Source organism: Colletes gigas, unplaced genomic scaffold, assembly GCF_013123115.1.
Source record: "Colletes gigas isolate AHSC1104 unplaced genomic scaffold, ASM1312311v1 Colletes_gigas_Sc00031, whole genome shotgun sequence".
Classification (NCBI taxonomy): Eukaryota; Metazoa; Arthropoda; class Insecta; order Hymenoptera; family Colletidae; genus Colletes; species Colletes gigas.
The window spans coordinates 1506165-1519820 of record NW_025106660.1 but is presented as its reverse complement, the minus strand read 5'-3'; positions in this window follow the sequence as shown (position 1 = coordinate 1519820).

The following is a 13656-nucleotide window of genomic DNA, read 5'->3' as shown; positions in this document are numbered from 1 at the left end:
TGGAGACACTTTACAGAAAGCCGACAGAAACGCCCGTTAAACCGATCCAACGACTTGTTTGCCTTGATTCAATGCAACCCCGTTTGTTGGGGGCGACCGTTCGCCAGGATCCGACGAGTTCGTGTCTCTCGGTGTTTCCACGAATATAGCCGAGTCGAGGAAAGTTTTCCTTCCGTGGCTCGAAACCGGACATAAAGGCCGCCATCCATCGATCCGTCGACCGTCTCTCTTCCCCGATTGTCCCTGTCGCGTACTGCTTTTCCCTGCACGAGCTTTCGTCGCGAAATCGATTATGAAAATACGGGAAACTTGGTCGCGGTCGAAGGAGAAGTTCGCGCCCGTTGCACATCCAGCCAGAAGCGAATCTTCGGCCCCGGGGACAGTTTCTTTGAGCCTCTCTTCCCCGGGACGGAGTACACAATTCCGCTTTTTCATCGTCGAAGGTTCGCGATATCCCTCCAAGACGGAGGCGAGCGAAAAATCAGCGTCTCGCGTGCATCGGCTACAAAGCAGAATGGAAAATCCCTTTCGGGGTTCAAACATCGGGGGTGGTTCACCTATATTGCCCGGAGTCCCTCGATCGGCCCCGATTCATATGTGCCGAGCAACATAATACCGCGTAGCTTTATTTGCAGAGTGTGTCAGAAAAGCCCTCGGAGATTTCGCCTTTCATATCGGGTCCGCGCACGAGTCCGCGGTTGCAATATATGTAATATCCGGTGAAACGAGGAAACAAAGTGCCGGTGAGGTGGCGAACGTAGGGGAGAATCGCGGAAATCGTACCCACTTAAGATATTTTATCTCGTGCTTTCCATTCCCTGACAATTTATACACGAATTAACTGATTTTTACTCCGACTCGATACGGATATTTTTGCGATACTTATTTATTGTCTAAATTATGTTCGCGTTTTTATATTATATTTTTTTGCTTAAATCGACCTTTCCCTTTTTCCTTTAAGCTGCGAACGCACCGAGTTTAGCGTCGACGTCCGGTGGATGTAGGCTGCGCGTAATAGGGTTAAAGAAATCCTCAACGGGGGAGGAAAGTTGTCTCGATAAAGAAAAATTCACCGAGAAATATCTTGAAGAACCTTTGCCGCGGGTCTGCACGGTTTTCTTCTGTGTGCCCGGGCAGGTGTGTGGGCGCGTGTGGGTGCGCGAACCCTTTGGCCTCGCGCCCTTGCTTTAATTTCAAACAGCGTGTCGGTAATTCCCGCATCGCGGATGCCTGAAAAGTCTGAACCGTGAAACCGTCTCTTTCCTTTTTTCCCTGGCACGGTCGTTCCCTCTCGCTCGTTTTTTCCCTCCCCGTGGCCCCCGCCTTCGCCCCCGCCCCCGACCGCGTCGCTCTTTCTCGCCGGTTGCCGCGACGCGCCGTTGCTCCGGCGGATCTTGAAAATTCACAGTTCCGGTGTCGAAGAGAGAATTCTCGCAAGGCAACGGTGGATTAAGGGATTAAAGGATGCGTGGCGGGGCTTTGACGTTCTCGTTTCTCACTTCTCACAGCGTTTTACGACAGGAGCATCGCTTTCCCGAATGCCTCTTTCCTTTCTTCGTTCGCTATCCCCGATCTCCTCTCGTCCCGCTTTACCCCGTCGCTCCAGCTTTTCTGTTTCTCCACCTTTCACCCCCGCGACGCTCCTTCTATCCCCCTTTGAGCCGCTTTTTCTCGAATTGCCTTTGCTCGTTTCGCGTTAATGTTCGCCCCGAAATGGGATGCGTCGGGGCCCCGATTCGGCGTTGCGCTACAGTCGCGATCGAACGAAAGGACAGGATCCGTTTGAGACCGGTAGCAGAGTCGACGGAAGCAGTCGCGAACCGATCCTCCCGGCTCGCAAAGCGATTGCTAATCGCGCCGGCAGACGCGAAAGGAATTGCAGATTCGCAGACACGCGATACTCCCCTCCGCCCCCGCCCCCGCTTTCGACGCGTCCGCCGCGACGGGGGCCAATAAGCCGCTACTCTCTGCAAGGCGTCGCTTCTGAAACTTGCCCGTCGAACGTTTTCAATAAGATTAATTAATTCGCGGACGAGTGGACCCGATTTGCAAGGTTCCGCGACGTCAAAGTCTCTTATCCGCCGCGAGGCTTCTTACGCGGCCATCCTCTAGCTAACAACCGACCCTTTCTTTCCTCCTTGATAATTACCTCTGTTAATTACCGTAGCTGCTGAACTTTCCAATCAGCGCTCCGGTCACCGGGATACTGTGACCAGAATATGGAAACGGTCTTATGAATACGACTTTGCCGAGGGGTTGCGTCTTCTCATCAAAGACTCGCGGCCAAAGGCGGACACGGACTCAATTCCGTTAACGAAGCGCAAATTGCTGTCATTCTTTTCGATACTGCTCTGTCGAGAAGAAAGCCAAGAGCGTTCGTTCCGATCGAAAAGTATTTCAACGCCGTGCCCTCTTCGTCGATACGTTCCCTTTGCGGGAGATCAAACCGACAAAGTTACCTGGGAGGTGGATACGAACAACTTACTTTGGCGATTTTTACTAGTCGAATTTAATTTTATCGGTAGGAAGAATTCTTTCCTGAAATTTGGAAAAAGGAAAGGGAGTTTGATCCAATTAGAGAAACAACAACGAGAAAGTTGAGCGTGAAATATAATTAGTAAACCGAGATCTAGCGAGGCGGGAACGCGAATTCGTACAAACGGCGACGAATTTGAAGCAGCCGATCGCGCAATTAGACGTTTAATTACGTCTACAATTTCTATCGATTTTCCCGAGCGCTCTGACCCTTTTCGTTTGAAAAATATCGCGCCGCCATTTTCCGGCTTTCGATAAATTCGTTTCTTTGCCGACTGCTGGCAAAGGTGAGAAAGTTAACGGAGAGATAATTAGCGAACCGATCCAGTCAGCCCAGCGAGGCGAACTCGTATTAACGGTCGGTTGGCTAAATACCTGGCTTTGTCGAGCGTGGTCGGAAACGTGTGCGTCTGTATGTGCACAGGTCGTATTACAATCTGCGGTCGGGGGAATAGTGGTAGATGTGGGATCCAATCGGGACATTGCCTCGGGGTAACACGGGGATCCCCTCGATCGAGGAGGCGTCAGTCGTGAACCGTTTCATTGGTTCCTGGCTCACGTGCGGACGCGTGCATGTACGATACACACGGATCGATGCCTACGTTCGTGCGAAAAACCGTCGAGCGAGGGAGTATCGACACCACCCTTCGAGGGCTCCCCCAAATTAGATGTTCAAAAAATCGATCCTTTGCGTTTCCCTCAAATTTCTGATTTTAGAAATTTATGGACGAAACGCATAGTCGAAAGTTCGATTTGTTCGCGAGTTTTTTAAGATCGTAGGGCGACGACGAGGCCCTTTGAAGCGGGCCGTATCGCGATCGTGGAGGCCGGTTTATATTCGAAACAGGTTCGACCGCGATAACGCCGTTTGATCGATCCGCGCGCGGGAAAAGATGATCGAAGGCACGCCGCGAGTTAATTCTGTCCGGCAACGAGGCGTAAATACGCCCGACAGCCGCGGCCAACTTTGATGCAATGAATATGAATGAGAGTGCAGCGACGCGGGCGCTGTACCTTAACGCTTTCGTTCTCAAAATTTATTGCTGTATCGGATTCAGCCGTAAAAGAGCGAAGTTGATCTTTAAAGCTCCTAAAGAACGAAAGACGCGGTGTATGCGACTGGAGAAGTAGGTACGTTAAGTTGCGCGCACCACGGGACCGAACGCTTCCAAACAAGACAGGGAGATCAGGATGCCGCGTATGATCGATGCGCGCGGGAAAAGATGATCGAGCGTTCGCCGCGAGTCTAATCCTGTCTAGCAACGAGACGTAAATACGCGCGACAGCCGCGGCCAACTTTGACGCAATGAATATGAATGAGTGTGCAGCGAGGCGAGACGCGGTCTTGAAATTGCACCGTTGAAATTTGAGCGGCGCTCGGGGTGGCTCCGTGTCTGCGAGCCCCTCGTTGCGAGTGCCCATGGGAGAGGGTGCTTGTCGAACGCCGAATACCTCCGTCGATATGCCAAATCGAATGTGACGTTATAATGGAAGCGGCATTAGCGGTTTTGCCCGCTCGATCGAGACGCGAATCGCCCGGGGAAAACGTCGCTGGGAATTGCGGAACTGGTTTCGCGGCCGGGCTCCTGCGGAAACGAGTACTCCGGAATCGGAAAATGACGGTCGACCGTTCCTTGGGAAAGCGTGAGAATTCCGTGAGGACATCTCGGGGTAAGCAGGGACCTCGACACGGTCGTTGAAAGAATTTTCAAAGGAACCAAGAATACTTTCGAATAGGCTGGAGCAAGGTTACCCGAAGTCGCTAAGTGGCACATGTGCGTTCAATCACGGCGCATATGTGACACTAACGTATAAGCAATTCACTGATTCTCCCTGCCTATCGATTTTTCGTTCGAACGATTACGCTGGTTTCGATCGTACGAGAGTTGAATAAATATTCGAAATGTAGTTCTACGCTCGTCTTCGTTGTACACTAATTTCTATACCCGTTTACGAATAGATAAAGATAGCATGAATTTGAGAGAACCGAGCGAAAATCTTACGCTCCGCCGCGGAACAATGAAATCGGTAACGAACGGTGTACTCGTCCCCGCGTTGGAAGCTTGGAAAGCCCCGATGGAATATTGAAGTATTAAAAAGAGAATAAACGTTCCCATTACCTCCGTCGGGGATCATAATTGTACCGGTATTCATCGTAGTCGCAGAAGTACGTTCGAAATCGACAAGGAATAACGATCTTGTAGGCACAATGCATCCGCGAGAACCCCTGAGAAATTCTTTCGTTCTCCCCTCGGGTAATTGGTCGCCGCGGGTGGTGAACTTGCTCTTCGTTACCGTTCCGACTGGTCGTTACACGTTTCGACGACTCGAGGACCCACCTCGGCAGGACCCAGGGGCCGAGGAGGGCCGAAATCGCGGCGATTTCCCTCCGCCCTTACGACGTTAGCCGGCAATCGGATCGGGCGCGAAACACAACGTAGCCGCGATGACAGCCGAGGGGAAGCACGAACGCACGTGTGAGCAGTCGCAAATTAAAAGAAAGCAATAAGAGTCACTTTGCCCGGAGACAGGGCACGATTGAAGCTTCGTTGCGGACTGGCAGGCGAGGGGACCGTCAACGAACACGACAAAAATCCAATTCTCCGCCGTTGGAAGCAAATGACTCATTTGTCGCTCGATTCGTCACGACGCGTCTCTAATCCTCTCGATCGTTCGCGCCCGATAAATTCTTTCGTACAAGGCGAGCCGTCGCGTCAACGGTGTTAACTCGTTCGAGACGCCCACGCGCTGAAATTTACAACGTTTAGGTTCATCGACACGGTGGTTGCGATCTAGAAGACATGGTCGCGATCGAAGGAAATAAAAATCTTTCTTGAAACAAGAGTTAAAATACTGCAAAGGGTTGCGGTTCGAACGAAGCTGCTCCCGAGGAACATCTGCCGAGAATATTTGGCCGCCATTCGACTAATTTAGCGAGGGATTAGAGCCCTAGATGTTGCTTCATTGTCACGAATTTTCTGCGGTTTTGTCGACCACGTGCGCTTCTGGAGCCTGCTTTGTCCCCAACATCGACCGACGCAGGGGAGAGTCGTCAAAATAGTCGTCATATTTTCTACGTTATCTCGTAATAAAAAAAAAAGATAAATATTTCGAGGAATAATGGAGGTCGCGTCCGAGGGTAAACGGTAGTCGCGCCAAAGTTCTCTCCCGCGGTTTTTAAAGTTCCCCGGTTGCGTCCGTTATTTCATTGCGGCCATCAATATCCCTTTTTCCTGGAGTGCGTGTCAGCCGGGAGACTGACACAACCGGCCGGCGACGAGGAGAAAAAACGCGGAGCCAGTGGCTCGTCTACGCGGCGCGAGTTTCCATTGTCGTGAAACGTTCGTTCCCGTGTCTCGCTCGCCTCTCTCCATTGACAGTTCGAACAGAGGCGAAGTGTCGACGATGGTCGGGGCGCCGATTCGAATCTCGTACTCAAACGCGGACCCCATTCATGGGAGCATAATGGGGTACGAAGGAGAATGGAGGGACCACGCACACGCGTACGCGACGTGACAGTAGAGGCTCTTGCACCAACCTCGCCACGGGATAGCTTCTACAGACATAGCTGTCCACGGACGCGGTTGTGTGCCGTACGCGCGAAAACGGAAACCCGCGTCGATACACGCTCGCGTCCCCGGCGCTGAATTTCCCGCTTACGTCTCTGATAAATCCTTTATTGACTGTCGACGACAGAGGGTGGAACTTTCCGGTGGAAAATTAAATGCAACGAATTCTGGTTTCGTGGTTTCCGACACCACCTTTCTCCAGAAACATCCAGCCGCATTGTTGCAACTCTTCCACCCCCATTCGCTTGTATTACGTGCTCGTAGATCCAGACTTACCGTAGGATACAGATACTGCCAACCGCAGTTTCGATTAGGATATAGATTGATGAATTGCTAACAAGTAATATTCCGTGAGTCTAGTTATGAAATACATTTTTACAAAAGAAGCAAATAAATAAAATTTTAATCTTCTCGCGATAAAAAACAATTCCATGAATTCGTACTCAACGATTTTCGGGCAGTCGTATTCGGATTTGCATTAAATGTACAATGTTCGAAAATCGAGACACATCCACCAATCAGCTTACGGCGGTATAGAATTTACTGATTTAGATCAATAACAAACAACACGAGCGATTGTTTCCATAACAAATTACGCGCGCCAAAGCTCGGACGAAACTGTTTGCACGCCCATAAAAACGCGTTCGTCAGTCGCGAGAACAAATTATTATTCATCGTTTTTATCCCGTCACGCATTATCCGAGCAATATTTTCACCGGCGCCGCTTTACACGCCGCGATCGGGTCGCTCGCTAATGAAATAAAATCCCCGTATTCCCGTAAAATTAATTTCATTCTTTTTCTCCGTCCGTTTCGAAGCGCCGCGTGTCGAAATGAATTCGTAGCCCCGGCCAGTTTATAACGAATTTACGCTCGATCGCTTGATTTTGCTCGCCGGTTGCCTGCGTATCGAATCGGCTCCGATATATAATAAATTGTCCATGCGGATACCGGTGCATAAATTCGCGCGCCGCATTAAACGTTCGCGTTTCGCCCGTTGATTTACGCGACTGATAAATTTTCGATGCCGATACGCGTCAATTTTTCCACCGAACATTTCGTCGCGGTTTCACGCGATCGTTTCTATAGCACGGCGGCATAGAGAAGATCCCCGAGACGAGAGTGAAAGATCAGACATTTTAAATAAAATTTCACTATTACACGATCGTGGACTTGGACGATTAGTATCTCAAAAATTGGTTATTAAGGACATACCATAGATCTGCCAGCGTCGTCCCATCAGAAGGAGCATTTCCAAGTAGTCGACGCGTAGATGTTGCTCAGGTAGGTGGGAGGGTGTGAATTAGGCTACTTTCCTGATGGCGGATGGGGATACACGGTCGGTCCGTGGAAACGGCACAAAGTGGACGGTTTCTGAAAAGATAATGGAGCGGACGGGATACGTGAATGTAAGTGGAGTTGCAGGAAAGCGTGTCGAGCATTGTTCCGCGTATTACACATTCCCTGTGTCGCGTCTTTAGAAAAACCCTCCGCCGGCGTTCGTAAGGCAAGATAGGTTGTGTACACGACGGAAGGTCCGCAATACGCTTTCCCTATCTCTCTTCCGTGATGCGAGTTTTGTGTTTACACCACGCAAAAACTGCTAGGGGAATGATGCTGCCGCCGGCACAAGGTGAATAGGATGTACGAGTTCCCGGTTCGACTACCGTCTAACTGCTTGAAAAACTTTGAGCGGGCTTCTGGATTCAATTCAACCGCGTAAAATGGGGGATAGCGATCTTCCGCGGGCTTGCTTTTATCGCGCAACTGATACCGTAACGGGTGCTCGACTCTGTAAATGAATTCGAGATCGGGGAGCGAAAGTGGCTGTGTGGATCGTTTTGGGAAAGACCAAGTATCTCTAAGGTCGATCTCGCTTAACGGTGTATTCGTAACATCGACGGTCGCTCGAGACCCGTCTTTTTGAATAAAATGTCTTACTTTTCCAGCCACAGGCTCCTTGAAAGAGTCCGTGAACTTAGTGGCGAGTTTAAATCAAGAGTGACATCGTCTCCTGGAAATACCTCGCGGATGATGAATTAGCGCTGTTTCGACGTAAAGAGATTTAACGAGACTTTAATAAGATCGACGAGGGCAAGTAAGGCGAGTAAAAAGGGTAATGGGCATTTTGCGATTTCTATCTTTAATCTATCACTCTCGGGTAGAAGAAGTATTTCAATTATAACCTATATTCTACCATGTTTGTATCGCAGCCTTCCACAATTTGCTTTTAAATTCATTATCTTCCTCGAGGGTTTCCACCCTCCCGTAATTAAAACCGATTCGTACGTTCCAAATAATGCCGATCGGCTGTCCGACCAGGTGCATTATCCGTCGTCGTCGTCGCGAGGAGCGATTTCTTGAACCGTGAAAAATGATTCGGAATCCGTGGGGCGGATTATTAAAGCGAGTCTCTGGTCAGCGACAATGGCGTTGCTAATAATTACTGTTTACAATTGATATTGAGCCGCGCGTCAATGTACTTACTCGCGACTCGCCAACCGTGCACTTTCCATAGATCCGCGGAGTCTTTTCAGCCGGGAGCCGTGGCGAAGGGGCACAAAAGGAACGGAATGAAAGTAGTTTACAGAAATGCTTCCTTCGTCAGGGTCAATTTACGCGAAACAGCAGCGAGGGGGTGGGTTCGCGTCTCCTTCACCGAGACCCTTTATTCACGGTTGGCGAAATGAGACTCGCCCGAAGAAAACTCTTTCGTCTGTGACACCGTTGCGCGAATAAAAACATCTGATCCGGTCAGCCGCGTTAATTAAGTGCCCATTTTGTCCTGCGATAATTAATCCCCGTTTTCTTTTCAGACACGCGCATGTATCGCGAGCCCATTATCACCGAGGGATCGATTCGTCGCGTACAAGACGAGAGTTCAGTTTCTAGATAAGTGATTTCGAACACGATTAAAAATGATTAATCGTACGCGTTATGAAAAATTAATCTCGATAATCCAGTTTTGCTCCGAGGACTGTAATTAGTCGTAAGTATACTAATATCTTAAAAATAAAATTACATCCTGTTCTCGTGTTCGAAGAACTTGTTTCATTGACACGATTCTGGGGACGATGCCTCATACTTAATCGAGGACTATCGTTCGAGCTCTCTTCTCGATCTTTGCAAAAGAGCCACGTTCGACGAGAGTTTGCCCTACTCTCTGAACATCTACTAGAATGTGGCAGGTACTACTAATTGCACAGTGTCGAGTTCGTAATTCTTGTTTCATTCACAGAAAAAGAATTCGTCTCTGTCGGGCGTGTGTCACAGAAAATTCGCGAAAATACCCTTTGTTTTTTCCCGGTCAGGGTGACGTAACTCATTAAAGGAGAAGAGAACTATATACGAATTCAATTTGTTACAGAGAACGAGGAAGAACGAAACAACGATGACACGTTTCCAGAAACCGTTACCCGTCTTCCGTTGAAACTCGTTATTTTCCCGACGCGTCTACGACAATGGCCCATTCAGCTAAAAATCGTCCCGCGCAAATACATAAAAGTAAAACGTCCCTCGAATAATCTTCTCGTTCGCGCGATCTCAGAAACGCCCAAGTACCGATTCCCCTCGTCGATCCGGCAGGAACCGTATCTGTTTTTGACATCCCCGGGGCCGGTGTCGAGACATTTCGACGCTGAAAATACGATTTCACGCGGCGGAACGGCGTCGCGTCGAATTATACCGTGAAACGGTGCGCGTCGTGTCATCGACGTCGCTATCGATCATACGAACCGCGACCATCACCTTTCTTTTTTTTTTTATTCACGTTTTCGAGCGACAATTTGTAAGATTGCCGTACCCGTCGGGCAACATTTTCCCGGGTCGGAAAACCCGCGAAGGCAATTTCGCTCGCACGAGGCGACGGAACGAAGGGAAGAGGGATGATATTTGCAGTGGTCGGCTGCGAAATTTCAATTACGCGTGTACCCCATCTGATTCGATTATCGGGACCGGCTTGATTACCGATTCAATTGTTGCAACGAGTGCACCGAGGAATTTGTTCCTGTTTGCGCTAAAGCGCGGCGGACGCATCTATTATGCAGCCCGATCCTCGGCCCTGCTTGTTCGCACTCTCTGACACCTTTCCCCGGTGTATTATAGCGTCGCGACGCGTCGTTCTATCGCGCGGACATCCCGTGCAATTTTCCCTTCCGCCCTCGCCTTTCCACCCGTCACTTTTCGCCCCGTTTCCCGCGCTCCCTAAAACTTTTATTCTCTTCTCGGGCCCGATGCACCGTGTTTCCGAGGGCGTTTAACGACGTAATGCGGCAATTTTGTTAGGCGGTTGCAGCAAATTTCGCGGAGGTGCGAAACGACGGTGGGCTCTTATACCGAAGGGCCATTAAGCGATCTTTCCCCGATCATTGCCGCTCAGCCCGGGATTCCATTTCAGCGCGGGGAAAAACTGCCGGGGATATTAACGCGCGCACGGCAGATGACACTTCGCGAGTTAATGTCCCGCGTATTGCACGGAATTCTGTACGATCCGCGGTAACAGCGAATTTTCGCGGCCGGCGTTGTGAAACATTTCCACGGAAACGCCGATCCTAGTGTCGCGGTATGTACGGACGAGGGGAATTCGAACTGTTACCGGAACAAAATCCCCCCCCACGGCGTGGCCAACAGCGCGCAATTATGAAATTCTTTAAATAAACTCGAGTATGACCGAGGGGAGGGTTAACAAATCGGTAAAAAACGTTCTACCCTTAGAAGTTGTACGTAGAATTAAGTTTCGACAACTTGTGCAGACTGCTTCGTTATTCTCCAGCGGTTTTCAGCGACAAGTTCCATTCGAATCGACGCGATAAATCGATATCGCGATAGTGACTAAAAACGTGAGGATTATTTCTAGTCAAGCACGATCAATATTCATGATACGCAGCACTAAAAGCAATCACAATGAATGCATATTATTCGCGACGCTCTGTAGGAAGCAGACGCGATTGATATTCATACTACGCGACACTAACGGAAACCACGATTATTACTTATTCCCAACATTATCCTGATAACAGACGCGGAAAATATACAAGTCTAAAAGCAAACGTGATGGGTGTATGTATTTTATCGCACTAAATGCAATCGGTTCGTATTGTTCGCCGTCTTGAAATCGCAATTTGCACAATAACATTGGGCCAAGTGTCAGGATGTTGAATCACGTGTATCAGCTTGAAAAAGTAAGCTACTATTAGAGAGTACAGTGACGCAGAAGTAACAGGAATGACACTCCATCCGAAGATGGAGAGACATTCGTTGTAGTTCTCTCTTGAGACAGTTTGTCCAGGCCTCTTAGCTAGATAGTCCCTTCTTTCTTTGGGCAGCTCTAGACTACTTAAGTCTTCAACTTAGCCTCTACAACATTAATTAAAAAACTATTCAAATTGTCGACCTCGTCGAATACTAACTTCTGCGATAAACTATCCATAGACTAGTCATAGCAAAAGAAACTTGATGGTCTGCTATTCTGTTGAACGTTTGAATTTGACAAATTTTTTAGATCATTACCATTTTATAAACTCAAGTTGTATACAGTTCCCTTAGTCACCGTTCTTTAAGCGAAGAGGTCGCTCTACCATCGGTTTTTTACGAGGTCGGTATTTCAGTTTGTATAACACCAAATTCCATGAGACGAAATACCTCGTACCTCGTCTACGATGGAAAGTAGTTTACAAATGACTCCAAAATTTGTCTCCGTTGTTCGAGAATAAAATACTAGTACAGTTTGTGTTCAGCGTTCGATCGATATGGTGATCGTTGGATCACAGACGATGTATACGAGTAGACCTTTCACCTAATGTATTTTTTCGGCCCGTTTCTCTGGGGTCCCGGGACCCCATTACCATTTTCGTGTCATTCGCAACGTTACCAATAGATTCAAAAATGAATTTTAATCCCTTCCATAGTCAATTCACATGTACTTACGCATACACTACAGCTGTCTGCCCATCAATGCTAATTCAATGAATAGTTTCTCAACTGACCGCCATCCATGAGAAGAGGCCGCTAAAATCAGCTCCGAATTTTCAGGTCGGTATGACAGTCAGATTCGGCCGCGAAAGTCCATAAAGTGTAAAGTTTACTCGTATACCTCGTCTGTGGTTGGATCAATGATCGATATAATTGTACCGACAGAGTAACGCGCGCCCGCCTTACCATCGATCGATGGCTACAACGCCGAGAAGATCAAGGATATTTTACCGTGGATCAATACATTTTCCAAAGGCAAATTCTCCGGTCTCGTACCTGCAATTTATCGTTCCCACCGCGTGACGCCGCAATAATGCGTAGGAAGTTAAATGGGAAGCATAGAAAGTTCAAGCATATCCCTCCAAAACGACTGCTGGAGCCAACATTAGAAATTCCGCGCAGACCCGGGCCAGATTCCAAGATAATTGTGCACCCCGGTTTGAAAAATGGACATCGTCGACGAAATTTAATTATGACTGAAATTCTGCCGAATGCAAAACGTACGTCACGTAACTCAAGAAAACGCTCCGACGAATAAACCCCGCGTCCTAAAGTTTCACGGAGGAGCAAATTCCAGCGAAATTTTGTTATTTTTTAACTTAGTTGGATAGGTGTTACAAAAAATCTCAAAATAAAAATCTTCGACGGATAAACTTGTTGGAAAACGACCGGAATCCTCGAGTACAATCGTTAGTTTCATCCGCGTGGAGGTTTGGAACGCGATATTGCTATCAACGGGAAATTGAACCGAAAACGCAGGCACCCAGGGCCGGGTAACGGAAACTCGAGTTGAAGCGTCCAAATCACGACGTGATCTCCCCGTGTATCTAGGGAATCACGGCGGATCTCGTGAGGCAAAAAGGGATGGCTGAGGCTGCACAGCGACGCAAATAAAAGGACGATCTCATTTTGTCGGGGAAAACTAGGAAGCACCGCATTGCGGCAATATCGCGCGACCGAGCGAAACCACGGGCAGAGAACCCGTCTCGAAAACAAGAGCACGGTCTGGAGGGGCGCAACGAGAGAGTCGGAGTCTTGCCTTTGGTGCGATTTAAGGGGAACAAAGGGAGGAATGTGGATAAACAACGCGTAGTCGACGAGAAAGAAACGCGAAAAAGTCGGGGATCGCGTCGATCGCGGGCCAAGTTGGACGATTCGTCGGTTGGCTGGAACGAGCCAGCGCCGTGTATCCTTTTCGATTGTACGGCGGATCGGTGCTCCAGTGAGGATCTGGCAACACGGGCTGGAGGTGGAGTGATCTTGCAGGAGCATTGGCCAGGAGGGAAACGAGAGGAAAGGAGGGTCTACGGAGCCTCGGTGGAAAAAGGTGCGAGCACACCTGAACGCGAGAGAGAACGAGAGCCAGCCAACGACGGCGGCGGGACAGAGAGGCCAGGCCTGGTCCAGCGCTCGTAAAACTCGTCTCGTGCTCGAGAAATACCTCGCAGCGGTGAACTTGGGAAACTTCCGGCCGAAACGGAGTCTTCCCACCTCCACTTTCGGCTGCAATTCTTCGATGTGTGCTCGCGGTGGATCTCGCGGGAGTACGTTTGTGTTGTAGAACAACGGGAAAACCCGCCGGG